The 16,823-nt window shown below is 37.4% G+C and overlaps 1 long non-coding RNA gene across 1 annotated transcript; it reads right to left on the bottom strand.

The window, feature by feature from the left end:
• Positions 1–176: 176 nt before the first annotated feature.
• LOC128777425 (uncharacterized) lies at positions 177–16,065 on the bottom strand. The gene is made up of 2 exons (XR_008422685.1): positions 15,972–16,065; positions 177–789 (listed from the first exon to the last, which is right to left on the bottom strand). It is a non-coding gene; the product is annotated as an uncharacterized LOC128777425 (long non-coding RNA).
• Between the last annotated feature and the right edge of the window lie 758 nt (positions 16,066–16,823).

Here is a 16,823-nt window from a genome sequence, read left to right as displayed (position 1 = left end):
TCTCTTTTGAAGATAGGGATGGCATAACTTGCTAATGGTTGGGGTATGACGAAAATGATTAAAGGGATATTGAATAGAAAACTAGAAGACTCTACCACTGCTTTGTACGTATTTTTTTCATATTTCTCCAAAGTGCCTATTACAGTGCTATGCACATAATAAATCTTCAATAAGTATTCACCAAATAAGTAGATTTTAATCTTTTCAGAGGACTACTGAAAGAATTTTTTCCCCAAGACACCCACCATTAATGATTTAAAAACGTACAGAAAAACCTAAATCCTAAAAGCAGACACTGCGGCTATATTTTCCTTTGGCTTCTTGTTAGTGACAACTACCTCTAAAAGCTTAAGGAAGAGAAAATACTGGGAAAAAAATTAGTTTGGGTCATTACTAATAGAACATTCAAGAAGAAATAAGGTACCAAATCTCCCATCCAACCATGATGGAATTTACCTGCTGTGTAAATGCCTATTCAGACCAAGTCATTTTCACACTTGTGTGTGGGGTATCACATGATGGCATATTTGGTGAGAAAAAACAATTGACGTGGTAGCTGTGTAGGAGATGGAAAAAAGAAGAGAAGAGAGATTTTTAAAAAAATATCCCCAAACTAACAAATTGACTGAAATATATGAAAGGAGAACATCACCATCAACGTGGAGTCTCATGTGAAATTCTCAATGTCATCTGCGGGTATGCAAAGCTCTGAGTTGGAGAGAACTGTTTTCAGTCATCTTGTCTCATGTAATAGCCCTGTAGCTCCATTCTTTGAGGATCCTTGGCCTCCTGGATTGGTGTGACATAGAATAAAAAAGTGAGAAAGGAATTCAAAGATATTCTTGGGTATTTTCCAGTTGTTACGTGATTTTATGTTAAATGAAAGCACTTAGCTAGCAACAAGATGGCTCTAAAACAGAGTCCTCCTAACACCAAGGATGGGGCCTTTTATTCATCACTTTTCCGCAACCACTAATGCTTATTTCTCTACTACCACCGCCCACCCACAGGAATAAAATTAATGATATCTCTACCATAAGACATATTCTTCTCGCCCACCCAAGTCGCAGCTTGGAACTCTTTTTTGGTGTGCCCCTGAATCTGAAAGTTAAACGCAAATGAGATTCTCAGAAAATTATTATTGGGCTCAATTCAATGCCCTTGGGCCTCAGAGAGCTTAATATGTCCGACTACTCTGAGCCTTCAATGGGATGGGAACGCAAAAGGGTTCCATTCAAGTAAATGGTCATCCTTTCCTTCCAAAGGTTGAATGAGAAAGGGTGCTTAGGTCAGAATAGCCTGCTGTGAGCTACCATTTCCAATTCATCTTCTTCCTGTAGCTGTGGGGAGGGGAACATTTCATTAACAAAATTCCAGCCAGATCACACTCTGTCATCACTATTGATTCACCTCTCAGAAAGCCCACTGTGTCCCCAGCACTGCCCTCGGTTTCAGTCAATACTATCTCTCTCTCTTCCGAGAAATTTAGAGAAAAAGAAAAAGAATCACCAAGATGAGGAAAAGCTAAAAACAAGAATGACAACAACAATGGCAATGAAAGATAAAAATGGAAGACTAGGGAAGGAGAGAGGAAAAGGACTTGTGATTTATTGTTCTTGTTGTTATAATGATTATTTTAAAAATCCAGCTCCTTCTTAGAAATTTGGAAAAAAGCACCAACCTTTCAATTCACAGGGACATAGATTACTCTATCTTGGTCAGAACTTATTGAAATCTTTAGTCATTATACTATTTGTATTAACTCTAGAACTTCTGGGCTTTATTTTGGACAGTGGGATCTGATGGGATTTTCTAGCATCCATATCTAGATTTCTCCATGTTTAGAATGTTGGACAGAAGGAGAGGTGACTATACTCTGGTCACAGGATTTTACTTTGCAGACGGCATGCCTGGCTAAGTAATTGGTTCTCAGGGACATGCAACAGTGAAAAAAAAAGACTGACAGGCTGGCATTTTTCTTAGAGAATAGGCTTGGTTTCCTCGTGAGGTCTTCATTCTGTGCCACCTGTCTCTGGGATTTTCTACCCCTGAGACTGGCTATCTGTTAGCAGCCCATGCTACAATCCCCTCTTTCCTGCCTACAGGGACGGGGATATAACTAGTATTTCAAAGCTCAGTTGAACCCCTACCTAGCTTTGGTTAAAAATGAATTTGGATCCTAGGCTAAGTTTTGTGTTGGCACCTATCTAAACACTAGTACTTTATTTTAAAAAATAAAATTTAAAGCCACCTAGGAAGGAGAGAAAGGTTGCCCCGGAAGAGAGTTGGTAACATTAGGACTAAAAGAAATGTATTAACAGGAGAGCCTCACCCAGATAGTTATGGAGCTAGTGAAAGTCTTCATCCATTGACAACCTCTAATTGTTTGAGGACATCGAACAAGTGCTATGGAGCACGATGGCAGAAATGCCAACCGGCATGAACATAGACCAGGCATCACTTTTCTCCAAAGTTTTTCTGTTTGGTTTTCTTTTTTTTAATGTTTTCTTTCTTTTTGTAAGAATGCAGGCATGTACCTGCATGCAAGCGGGAGAGGGGCAGGGAGAGAGGGACACAGAGGATCCGAAGCGCAGGGCTCTGCACTGACAGCAGTGAGCCCCATGCGGGGCTTGAACTCACGGAACTCATGTACCATGAGATCATAACAGGAGCTGGAGTCGGAGGCTCAACTAACTGTGCCACTCAAGGCACCCCGTCTTTTTTTTTTTTCTAGATAAAGTAGAAGGTAGAGATGCTGCTCTGGGCAGCAGATTCTACAGACTCCTGGGCTCCCAATCCTATTCTCTGCAGAGAATCAGGTGGGGGCCTGTACATCAGAAAGAATTATGCCTAGTGTGTACAGTTACTTTGGACTCAGGAATATATATGCTAAATGGAGCATTGAAGGAGGCAGGTGAAGAACCCTATAAATTCTTTTGTTCAAATGCAGTATTGAGAAACATTTAGCTGTAAAACCCTGTTTCCTTAGTTTCAGTATTTGCTAGGCTAGTGAGTTATAAAGAACCGCAGATGGAAAAAAAATCTCAACAATTTGTTTTTCTCTTAGGAATTCACAGGAGTGTTGTTTCTCAGCCTCTGGGGTGTGATCCTGTCTGCATTTGTAAATCTTTTAGTGAACGGAAAAATAATAACCCTTCTCATTCTGTCTGTGGTCTCTGAGTGGAACGGGCTGTGCAAAGGAGTCAAATGAAAACAGATCCTAGGCCAGCCCAGGTAAGATGGCCAGAGACCTCTTGAGGCTTTTGATTCCACCTATATAAAAGTTCTCGGAGCGGCTATTGAATGCATGAATGTAAAAAGGTGTGCACGCTAGGGGCAGTCTAGGAGGGCTCTGTATCCACAAACAGAAAGATGAGAAATCACATACCACAGAAGGCTGGAGGATTACTAATAAACAAATCTTGTTTATCGTTAGATGTCGAGCCTGGATCTCCAAACAAGGGGTGGGTCTGGAGAAAGGATCTACATTAGAAATGTCAGTCATGGAGTCTACTCCATTTACATCCCCTTTATTAAATGAAACAGCACATCAGTAGCCCCTATGAGGACACAGGAAACCTACTGCCCTCCCGGTCATGGGGCAAGGGAGGAGCGCCTGCCTTAAGGGCAGCCATGTTGTGCCGCCAGTGAGTCATAATATGGTCACGCTGGCTCCATCAGAGACCGTCTCTCTGAAAATGGACTGAGGCAGTAGTGGAAGAGCCCATGATTGGCCGTGGAGTCGTTACTGTCACCACTCTGGTTTGACTTATCAAAGCCTCATGCCTTTGTTTCTCCTCTACCCCCAGGGCCTAGACAGCCTATGTGTGACTTGTACCACTGTCACCTCTCTACTTGTTTATTACTTATTTATAAGTATATAATTATATATACTTAATCAATTGCATGATTATTATATATACTGCAATTGATGCAGTATATATGCAATTGATGCAATTGATGATTTAAGAAAATATCCTAGGCTTGTGAGTGTGCTTAACCATGACAAGTAAATATGGAAAATGTTACCATCAACAGGGTAATGTATTCTCTATTTGTCACCTTCAGTTAGAAACTACACACCTTGGGCTCAAAAAGTCCACTTCAAGGTGTGAATCTAGTTCTCAATAAAGACAGAACGATTTTCCTAATTCAGTCAAACAGACTGATATCACTGACCCTGTTCATGCAGTTTAAGCTTCGTAAAATATCCCCTTAAAATACAGACTAACAAAACCAAGAAGGACTGGTCTATATCCATTGGCAAGAAACACTGTCGACCAAGTACCACAGACTGGGCAGCTTACACAACAGAGGTTTGTTTTCACACAGCTCTAAAGGGTAGAGTTATGAGTTCGAGAGTGAGCAGAGTTCATTTCTTCCGAGGCCGCTTTTCTTAGCTTAGAAATGGCCATCTTTTAACATGTTTTCTTTTATAGTTAAAACATTTTTTTTTTAATTGTGGTAGGTACACTTCACCTGAGATCTACCCTTCTGCAAAAATTTTAAGTGCGCAATTCAGTGTTGTTAACTATAGGTACAATGTGATACAACAGCTCACTAGAATTTACTCATCTTGTGTAACTGAAACTATGTACCCATTGTACAGCAGCTCCCTTCTTTTCCTTCCCCTCAGCCCTTGCCAACCGCCATTCTACTTTGTTTTTATGAATTTGACAATTTTAGAGGCTTCATATAGGTGGACTCATACAGCATTAGTCCTTCTGTGACTGGCTTATTTTACTTAGCATAACGTCCTCCAGATTCAGCATGTTGTTGTATATGGCAAGATTTCCTTCTCTCTCTCTATTTTTTTAGTTTGTTTATTTATTTTGGGAGAGAAAGCGCATGAGCAGGGGAAGGGCAGAGAGAAAGGGAGAGAGAATTCCAAGCAGGCTCTGAACTGTCAGGTCAGCGTGGAGCCCCACTTGGGGCTCAAATCCATGAAATGTGAGATTATGACCTGAGCCGAAACCAAGAGTCAGATGCTTAACCAACTGAGCCACCCAGGCACCCCGACGTTCTTTTGTTTTAAGGCTAAGGAATATTAATTCCATTGTATGTGTGTACCACATTTTCTTTATCCATTCATCTGTTGCTGAATATTTAGGTTGTTTCCATCTCTTGACTATTGTAAACAATACTTCAGTGAACATGGGAGTGAAAATATCTGAGATCCTGATTTCAATTCTTTGGGAGATATACCCAGAAGTGGCATTGCTGGATCATATGATAATTCTATTTTTAATTATTTGAGGCACTTCCATACTATTGGCAGTGATAACTTCACCATTTTACATCGCCACCAACAGTGTACAAGGATTTCTATCTCTCCACATCCTTGCCAACACTTATCTTTTGTGTTTTGGATAGTAACTATCCTAACAGGTATGAGGTGATATTTCATAGGTTTTTTATTTGCATTTCCCTAATGATTAGCAATGTTGAGTATCTTTTCATAACTTGTTGAGTATTTTTTACCTTTTTTGGAGAGATGTCTATTCAAGTCTTTTGTCCATTTTTAAAAACAGGTTGTTTGGACTTCTTGCTATCGAGTTGTAAGAGTTTCTTATGTATTTTGGATATTAACCCCTTATCCGTTAGATGGTTTGCAAATATTTTCTTCACTCTGTTGATTGTTTCCTTTGCTGTGTAAAAGCTTTTTAATTTGTTATAGTTCCACTTATCTATTTTTGCTTTTGTTTCTTGTGCTTTTGATGTCATAGGCAAGAAATCATTGTCAAGATCAATATTATGAAGATTTTCCCATTTTCTTCTAGAACTTTTATAGTTTCAGGCCTTATATTTAAGTTTTTAACCTAATTGGAGTTGATTTTTATGTGTGTGGTGGAAGATAAGGGTCCAATTTCATTCTTTTGCATGTTGATTAGATGGCCTTCTTCTTCCTATATTCACATGATCCCCCCACTGAACTTTTTTGTTTCCAAATTTCCTATTTTTACAAGGACACTGGTCCTATTGGATTAGAGCCTACCTAAATGACCCCATTTATACCTAATTATGTCTTTAAAGATCCTATGGCTTTTTATAGTCACATTCTGAGATGCTGAAGGTTAAGACTAAAACATAGGAATTTTGGAGGGACACATTTCAATCTATAACACTAACCAAATAAAATGCTGTAATTTCAAGAGTAAGGATGTAGTGACTCCTTCCTTTTGTGGTTTAAATAAATAGAAATACTATTACAGTATGTACAAATGAAAAGTGACCTATTGGCATGGATTTAGGTAAATTACCTTAATTCTCCATATTTCAATTTTTCTGTGTATAAATCAGAAAACAAATGTATTCCCTATCCTCTCTGAACTTTTTAACTGGTCAAAAATTTCAATCTTTAAAAATGATTTTGTCAGGGCACCTGGGTGGCTCAGTCTATTGAGTGTCTGACTCCTGATTTCAGCTCAGGTCATGATCCCAGGATCGTGGGATTGAGCCCGGCTTCAGGCTCTGCACTGAGTATGGATCCTGCTTAAGATTTTCTCTCTCTCTCTCTCTCTCTCTCTCTCTCTCTTTCTCTCTCTCTCTCTCCCCTGTCCCTCTCCCCTGCTCATGTGCTCACTCTCTCTCTAAAAAAAAAAAAAATGATTTTGTCATCTTCAAAATCTTGTATGTATTCATTTCCCTGTGGTTTTTATTACAGTGTGGCCATTTCCAGGTTGCTGTCCCCTGACTCAACATTCATAATAGCTCCAGGATGCCCTTTGGAGAGCAAATATTCTCTTGCCACTTTGCAGATGGAAATTAAGGAAGCTAATAACATTTCCAAAATCATATATATTAAGTTGTGACCTTAAAAATAGAACCAAAATTACTTGACCCGTTATCCAATAGCATTTCAACTACACTCTTAATATATCACAATTTTGAATAGCAGCTTTTGATGAGAAATAGAAGAATAAGAGAACAGTGTCCTGAGACTAAAGAGTTAAAGTACTAAGAATCTTAGTTCTTTTTTCTGGAGCTGGCTTCCTTTTCCATAGGATTAACTAGAGTAACATGGCTCCAATGAGGGTTGAAATTTTTGGCATCGTCAACATTTTATGTATCTCTAGTGTCTTTCCAGGCACAATGTTTATAAAATGATGGTGATGGCCTCCCACAAATGAGTCATGTTCTATGGTTTAGATAAGTTTCCTCAGCTGATAATCATGAACTGATTATCATTATGGCTTTTTCCTGGACTTGTTTCAGTGCTGAATTTCATCCAAAGCCTGTGTTCACACATTTATTTTCTTGTAATATCCATTGGCAATTTCATTTCCAGTGGATTGTTGGACTTCTTACTTATTAATTTCCCCAAGCTCATTAGTTAGTATTGACGTTTACCCCTTGTCTTATGTTGATTGCAAATATTTTTTGACAGATTTTCAGCTATCTTTTTATGGTGTATTTGCCATATCCAAGTGAAGATTGTATTTTGTTTTTCATAGTAAAATCTATCAAATATTGCCTTTACTGTTTCTGAATTCTGTGACTTGCTTGCCAAGATTATGTAATAATTATTTAAATTTTGGCCTCGTTTTTAAATGTTTTTTTAATTTTTTTAACATTTATTTATTTTTGAGAGAGCATAGCGGGGGAGGGGCAGAGAGAGAAGGAGACACAGAATCAGAAGCAGGATCTGGATTCTGAGCTGTCAGCACACAGCCCGACACCGGACTTGAACCCATGAACTGTGAGATCTTGACCTGAGCTGAAGTCTTAGTCTCAACAGACTGAGCCACCCAGGTTTTGAAAAACATATTTCACTTTCAAATTCACCAGGAATTTTTGTGTTTGTGATGAAAGAAGGAATATAACTTTATTTTATTTTTTGACTGTATAATCCAATTTCAGCAAAAATTTTATTAAATCATCTATCTTTTCTATACCTTAATCATACTCAATTCCCACTGTATATGAACCAGGTTCTCTATTCTATTTTTCACCATTAATTCTTTTTTTCCTGTTCTTATACCATTGTCACACTACTTAATTTCTGCAAATTCTTATTATGTTTTGATATTTAATGAGGCAAGTTCTGTGTCTTTCTGAAATTATCTTGAACTTTCTAGCACATTTACTCTTCCAGAATAATATTTCAGTTATTCAAATGGTATATATTTTGTAAGTTTATTTATTTATAGAGAGAGAGAGACACAACAATGAGTGGGAGGAAGGGCAGAGAGAAAGAAGAGAGAGAGAATCCCAAGCAGTCTCCGCAAGAACCCCACACAGGGATCGATCTCACGAACCATGAGATCATGACCTGAGCAGAAATCAAGAGTCGGACGATTAACCAACTGACCCACCCAGGCATCCCTCAAATGGTTTTTTAAAAATGCCATTGAGTTTTCTAGTTTACTTCAGTTCAGTTTTTATTTTAAAAATGATTAAACCACTAGACTAAAATATAAATAGTTCATATGTAATTCTGGATTGACTAAGAAAGTGGATTTTACTACTTGAAAAAAACCAACAAAAAATTAACTTCCATATGGCAAATATATCATAAACAGAGTTAGAAGACAGTTGACAGTCTGTCATAAAAAATATTTGCAAAGTAGTTGAGCAACTTTATATGTCAGGCATAAGGTGCTGGGCATTTCTCAATGAATAACTCAGGTGATAATTCCTGTGTGGAATTAACACTCTAACAGGGTAAAGCCAACAATAAACAAGGAACACAATAAATAATTATAGGGTAATTAGTACGTACATATGCTATGAAAAAAAAGATACAAAGTAGAGGAGTCTGGTAAAAAAGTCAGAATTCCCTGGATGGAAAAAGTGTTGAAGTTTTGAATAGGGTGATAGGGAAAGGTTTCAATGAGGAAGGGATATTTGGGCAAAAATTGAAGAAGGTGAAGGAGTTAACCATGTGGATAATGAGAATTATTGATTGGGATTGGTGTTTATAAAATCATTTGGGGAGAGTTGATATATTATGGATTCTTCTTATCCAAGAATCAAGTGTGTCTTTCCATTTATTTAGGATTTCCTTTAATTCCTCCAGAAAATAATTGATATCTTTGTATATCTTGGGTATTGATGGGGTCTTCCACATTTTCAGTTAGGTATATTTCTAAATAATGTATGATTTTTACTCTTGCTATTTGTGGAAATGGAACTTTTATATTTTATAATTTTTTATTTCTAGTGCATAGAAGTATTGATTTTTGCTTCTACATCTCCTATCCTCCATGTATTGGACTCAACTCTTTTATTGGTTGCAGTTTTTCAATTTGTAAACAAATTATAAACAAATTATATGGTTGTCTGTAGACAACCACTATAACTAAAAATGTAAGTGGTTCTATTATTTTCATGTCTGTCTCTTTTATTTACTTATCTCAAGTATCAACTAAAACTTCAAAAATACCATTGAATACATGTATTAACTGGCATCTATGCTTTTTTCCTGATATAAATGGGATGTTTCAAACTATTTTACCTTTAATTATGATGTTTGTTCAAGGTTTTCAATAGATTACTTTTATCAATTTAATGAAATTTGAGTCAGAACCAGATGTTAAAATGATAAGCTTTTAACAATCATCTGTTGCAATAATTATGCTATTTTGCTCTTTTATATGGTTTATAATTTTCTTTTTTTGGATAATAATAGGAATTCTCTCTCTTGGACCTTAAATGAACAGCCTTGAAAATTGTCTGGACTTTGTACATATCGTATTGTTAACCGTGCAGTTTCTTCTGTGGTTACAGATCTACTCATGTGTCTGTCCTTGATTTTGCTGAAAGATCATCTATTTCTTCTGGACTTGTACATACTTTTTTTGGTATCAAGATGTATAAGTCATCCTTCTACCACTTTCTTCTTGTTTTCATTTCCCATTTTTGTGGTTATGACTTTTTTCTTATCACTAATATTGCTTAGTGACTTATTTTCTCCTTTTCTTGAATAGATGTGCCCAAAGTTTTACTATTGCATTGGACTTTTAGGAGAACAAGTTTTAATTTTATTAAGACTGCTTTTATTATTTTATTTTATTTTATTTTATTTTTGTCACAGTTTTATCATTACTAATTCCATCCACTTTCTTTAGTTTTACCAGTCTTCTTTTTAGTTTTCTAAATTTAGTGCTTATACACTTATTTTCCTTTTTAAAATGAATGCAAAATCTTAACAAAGTAAATGTAAGCACAAAGATTATAAAATCAATTACTACTACAAAGTGGATAACCATCAACCCCCCGGAAAAGCAACTGTCCCCTGCACCACTCCTTTATATATTCCAGTTCTGTTTCTTAGAGGAAACCACAGATAAATCTTTTACTATTGTATTTGGTCCTTACTTACTATCCTACCATTAAAAATTACTTCTTTTGTTATTTATTGATTTGTCAGTTTTAGATATTATCCATAACTTATTATCTATATACTTCTGTTATGCTTTGCTTTGTTACAGAAATTCCATATAACCCAACATCCTCTTATACTACAATTTGGCTTAAGTTATAGTCAGTATTTACAATATTATGATTGTGTAAAAATATAGTTTGCTATCGAGCCATATAGTCTTTTCTTTCTTGTGTACTTTTTCTTTTTCTCTGGAGTTAATATTTATCCTACCTTTTCTTTTGTTTAGTAGTCTATGTATGTAAGGCAATGACTTTCCAAATGTTCCAAGAGAAACCTATCACTTTTTCCCCAAACAGTAAAGCACAGAAAATAATCTTTTCAGCACATTTCTGTCCTGGTTACTTGCTCACCCCAGCTCCCCAGCCTCCAACTCCATCTGGAGTGGCTGGCCTCTAGAAGAGTTGTAGAGATGCTGCCCAGACACTTCCTTCCATTCTTCTCTGATCTAAAATCCTGTATTTCCTGGATCTCATGTTTTTGCTCCTTTCTTTCTTTCTTTCTTTCTTTCTTTCTTTCTTTCTTTCTTTCTTTCTTTCTTTCTTTCTTTCCTGTTCTTTCTTTCTTTCTCTCTCTCTCTCTCTCTCTTTCTTTCTTTCTATCTGAGAGAGAGTGAGATAGAGAGCTTACATGTGCATGAGTGGGGGAGGGGTAGAGGGCGAGAGAGAGAGAGAGAGAGAGAGAGAGAGAGAGAGAGAGAGAGAGAATCTCAAGCAAGCACCATGCTTAGTGCAGGCCCCGACGTGGGCTTGATTCCACAACCGTGAGATCATGACCTGAGATGAAATCAAGAGTCCCACGCTCAACCCACTGGGCCACCCAGGCGCCCCTCAGTTTTCATTTTATTCTCATTTTACTGAAGTACATCCTCCAAGATTTTCCATAAGAATGATGAATGGGAGATGCTTGTAAGTCTGATTTACTTCAATTTTAGGCTCATGTTTAATTGATGGTTTGGCTAGATATGCAACTCTGGTTTAAAAATCATTTTCTCTTGGTTCTGAAGGCATTGTTCCACTACCTTTCAGCATCTAGGATTCAAGATTAAGAAATGTAGTGATTCTCATTCCCATGTCCTTGTTTATGACCTATTTTTACATCTTCTTTCCACCTACAGGATTTTGAAATTTTTATACTGATGCATGCTGGTAGGTGTCTTTTTCACTCCATTTGATGGGCCCTCTCAATCTATAGATGTACCCTTTGGGTTTGCAAGTTTTCTTGTAAGTTTTCTCGGTAATTTTCTCCTTTCTATATCCCCAGTTTTCTCTGTGTAGCTACTGACAGTGGGATGCCACATTCTTGGCTTGATCCTCCAATGTCCTCATGTGTTCTTTCCCATATTCCACTTATTTGCTTCTTTATTAATTCTTTGATTTATTTTAGCTTCTGTGAAGTTTCCTTAACTTTATCTTTGACTTCTTCTACAGAATTTAAAATTTCTAACAGCACATTCTCTATTGCCAAGAGATCTTTCTTATCTGCCAAGTATGCCTTTTTATCATTTGTCAGCGTGTTGTTTTCTTTTCTCTCTCAGGTCATAGTAGTTATTTTGAAACTTCCTTCTGCTATCCCCAGCCCCAAATTATTTTGGGATTCCTTTTCCCTGTTTTTTGGTGGATTTCCTTTTCATTTAGGTAGATTTCTCAAAATGTTTAAAGATTGTTGACTGTCCCATCATATTTAAGATTTAGGCACCAAAATGCTGATAGGTAAGTTAGTTGCATAGCGGAGGGACTCCAAAACGCCATGTTTGTTGAAGTATCCTCAAATGTTAGCGTTTCTAGTTCACTCACTTCAGACGGGAGTCAGCCACCCTTCTGACTGCTGGCATTCTGATGAGCAGTGTCAGGAAATTTATCTTCCTGTTCCCAGCCCTACTTCTTTCCCCTGCTCCCTTGTTTCATACTACTCCTGAGGTCCTCAAGGTTTAGGCCTCAACGTCTCAAGTCCTTTAGAACATGCACCTTCAGTGCCACATGGGCAGTGTGGGGACGTGGCCAGGTGCTTGGCTGCGTAGCGGAGAAGGACCTAAGTGTCTGGCTGCTCTGTGGAGGGAACTCCGAATGGCCTCTCATGTCAGCCCCATGACCCCGTTGCACCTTCCATGCTCCCTGGTATCATTTGGAGCCAAGCTTGACAGAGGTACTGAGACGAATTGCATGCCATTTGTTGATATCATTGTCTGCAGAAATTTGGATAACAATTTTAACTATTCAGTTAAATCAAGTGCTTTTGAACTTGCCAAATAATTGAAACTCCTCAGCTAAAGTTTTCTCCTCTCCCTCTTTGTCAATCGAGAGCATGTTAATATCTTTACTGGCATTCTAATATGGTTTGGGGAAAGAGAAAGTATAAATACCTGTGATCAAATGCCATGTAGTCACTTTTCTGGTTTTCTAATAAATGCAACCGAAGGCTAAAATTGTGCTATGAGTAACATAGGGCACAAAACCCAGCTTTTTCCATGAGGTTTTCTCATTATTATTTCTAAAAACTCACTTATATGAACAGTTACTAAACTATTCTGTGATTATTTTCAATTTTAAAATGAATCGATTTGTTTGGCTTTCATTTTCTTGCTAATTTTTAGTTTTATTAAAATACAGTCAGAGAATATGGTCTATATATTTCTGCTTTAAGGATTGATTTATTGTGATTTTTCTTTGTTGTTTGTGCATTGCCAAATTTTCCATTGTCTCATGAATATTTGAAATTGCTACGAATTTACCGTATATCCATATTTTATCTAAAGTTAATTGCATATTATGTTAATTATGCTATTCATACTCATTATACCCTTACGTCTCACCTACTTCATCTGTCACATTTTGACAGGGGTAATTTATTAGCCTTCCCTTATGCATATCGGTTTATTAATTTGTCCCTAAATTTCTTTTTTTTTTCTTGATGTGCCAGTAGGAGTTAAAAAGTTTCTTTACCCCTTTACCAATATAAAAACCCCTTTTTTGTTAAATTCTGTGACTTAGATTCTATTCAGTCTGTTTTTAATGTTGCATAACTATGTCACTTATTAGTATTTCAGAATATGTTTCTGTTCCATTTATTCTGAGCCTTTTTGTATCACTTCATTTCTGGAGCATCTCTTGTGAGTAACATATAACTGGTTGAATTTGTCACCACTCCATAAGTGAGGAGTTGTCTGTGCTACAGGCAATCGGACTGAGAGGGATTTTAAGCAGATGAATAGTATTATTGGATTTACATATAAAAAATTGCATACCCTTTCTAGAGATAGAGAAGAAAGTGGAAAGGAATGCGATTGAAGGCAGGTGGAATTTGGACTTAGGTTTCTAACTTAAAATTTTAGTGCTCTGGCCCATTTTAGTATTTATCTAAAAATGAAATGATAGGGGTGCCTGGCATGCTCAGTCAATGGAGCATGCAACTCTTGATCTTGGAGTTGTGGGTTCAAGCCCCGTGTTGGGTGTAGAGATTACTTAAACATAAAAATCTCTTAAAAAAATTTTTTTAAAGTGAAATGATATCATTTAGATGTCCACAGCCTCTGGAAGAAAAATGGTGAGAAAGGAGGGTCTTACACCATAGTTCAAGAGACTGTCTACCAGGCATGAGTAAACTGTTCCTTTTCAATGCTGTTTTAAGTTTTCAAAGATTATTTTCAAGAAGTAATGACCACATATTAGATTGCAGACTTTGTAAAGAATCTGTCTTGTTCATCCTTATATCTACAGTACTTTATGCATGGTACATGTATGATTAATATTTCCTGCATATAACTGAACTTAATTCAGAAGAAAGTGACTCGTGTTTCAGAATTATTTTTATGCCATTCATTCCACATTTCCTAAGACTCCCGTGGTAGGTCCTTAAAGCTTAAATGGACTCCCATAATCAATATATAAATTAAATTGACCTTCTTATAACAGCTTTGAAGCTCAGCCAGTTGCTCTGAAAATCTAGCTCAAGGAAAAGGTTAGATGAAAACTGGGTTTATGTGTTCATTGGAAAGCCCCTTAGTCATGCTTCCTACCCCCACTTGAGAGCAATTCTATAGCTGTTAAAACAACCACAGTCACCTCACTCTCAACACTCCCTGTATATACACTGAAACCTCTTGGCCACTCTCTCTGTCTATATCCCTTGAAATTGCTCTCTAGTACCTCTAGCTCAGCAGGCGTTTTTCTTTCATGCATTCATTGAACAACCATTCATTTTACCCTTGTCATATTCCAGGCACTGTTCTTGGTGCTGACGGTCTAGCAATTGATAATGCCTGTTCCTCTGGCTGTGCTACTGGTGAGATCTGAAGCTGAGTCGGAAAAGGGTAGGCAGTATATGATGTATGGTACAACATAGATGCCTTAAAAACATTGTGTTGAGTGAAAGAAGGCATTCACAAGAGGCCATATAGTTTATGATGCCATTTATATGAAATGCCCAGAATTGGCAAATCCATGGAGGCAGAAAGTAGATGAGTGGTTGCTAATTAGGGGCTGAGGGGAGCAAGTAATGGCTATGGGTATTGTATTAGTCACAGTTCTCCAACGAAACAGAACCAATAAGGATGGGTATATGTATTTATTATAAGAGATTTAGTATGAGGATTTATAAGAGATTTAGTTCACATAATTATGGAGCTTGGAAAGTCCCAAGGTTTTTAGATTGAGTTCTTAGCTGGACCCCCAGGAGAGCTGATGGTGTAGCTCTAGTCTGAAAGCTATCGGGATCAAGATCCATGAAGACCTGATGATCAATTTGACTTCTTCAACTGATTGGACGTGGCTCACTCACATTAGAGAGAACAATCTACTTTACTCAGTCTCCCAATTTAAATGTTTATCACATCCAAAATCACCTTCACAGAAACACCTAGAATAATTTTTGACCAATAATTTTGATGAAAAGTGGGCCCAATTGGGGAACCTCGCCGGTTCAGTTGGTAGAGCATCTGACTCTTGATCTCAGGGTCATGAGTAATAGCCACATGTTGGGTGTAGAGATTATTTTAAAAAATTTAGGGGCACCTGTGTGGCTCAGTCAATTGAGTGTCAGACTCCTGATTTTGGTTCAGGTCATGATCCCAGAGTCTTGGAATCCAGCCCTGGGTCAGGCTCTGTGCTGAGCATTGAGCCTGCTTAAGATTCTCCCTCTCTCTCATTCTCCCTCTATCTGCCACCCCTCTCATGCATGTGTGCTTTCTCTCCCTAAACAAAAAACAAACAAAAATTGGCCCAGTCAAGTTAACGCATATAATTAACCATCACAAGTTTGTTTTTTGGTGTGATAAAAACGTTCTAAAATTAGATAGTGGTGATAGTTATACAACTCTAAATATACTAAACCTGCTAAATATGTATGAAATATACTATACTAAATATATACACTAATATTATAAAACCCACTGAATTGTGCACTTCGAAAGAGTAAATTGAATAATATGTAAATTAAATCTCATTAAAGTGATTTAAAAATAAACAAATACAATACATAAAAAATTGTAAATTTTTCAAAAATTAAAAATAAAAATAAATACAAGAAAGGGCAGTATCCCAAGAATGATATGGGTGCTATGAGACATTCATCTAGAAAGTGCATCTAGTACCTTGCTTCTCCAAGTATGGTCCAGCAGCTTGGGCATGACCTGGGAACTTGTAAGAAAGGCAGAATCTCAGGCCCCACCTGCTGACTCAGCATCTGCATTTTAACAGTGTCAAGTGATTCAAATACCCAGTGAAATAAGAAGCTCTGATTTAGTGGTCTTACATTTTACTTATCATTTTATTTGGATCAATGAAATAATTTCTTAATCAACATCTTATATTGAAGCTTGATATATGAACAAATGAAAATTGAGCCTCTCTGGTTGAAGAGAGTCTAGGAACCCTCAGCCCACCTGCCTGCCCCCACCTGATAGGAAACCCCCAACCCCTCTGCCCTAGGAATCCAACACAAGTGGGTCAGATCTCTCTCTCTCTCTCAATCTCTCTCTCTCTCTCAAGTAAAGGTTATAATAACAACTTATAGGCAAACTGACAAGACAATTAGTCCTCTCTTGTAGGAGAAAGAGAAGGAAGAGAAGAAGAGAAGGAAGGAAGGAAGAAATAAAGGAGAGATGAAAAAAAAAAATAAAGAGGTCCCAACATAGACATACTCCTCTGCTCCCCAGAGCCCATTGCCTGCCCCAGATTTGCTGTCTTTTCCCATTGTGACCCAGGCTGTCTATGCTACACTTCATCTGACAGCGTGGAGTTGGCCTGTCCCAGTGCACAATGCAAGAAAGAGACATTTCCTGGCACCTGTGTGTCATTGGGTGCCTCCAGCCAAACCCCACAGTTGAACCATCGGAAATGCACTGACCTTCCCTTAGGAGCCGACACCCTTCACTCATAGCATTCGTTGGGCAATCAGATGGCATCCCAGTGACATTCTTCACAGCTGCTGGCAACAGCCTTTA

This window comes from Panthera pardus, unplaced genomic scaffold, assembly GCF_024362965.1.
Source record: "Panthera pardus isolate Hobbes unplaced genomic scaffold, ASM2436296v1 HiC_scaffold_16, whole genome shotgun sequence".
Classification (NCBI taxonomy): Eukaryota; Metazoa; Chordata; class Mammalia; order Carnivora; family Felidae; genus Panthera; species Panthera pardus.
Note: the sequence above shows the minus strand (reverse complement) of the source record. Positions and strands in the feature narration are given on the sequence as shown.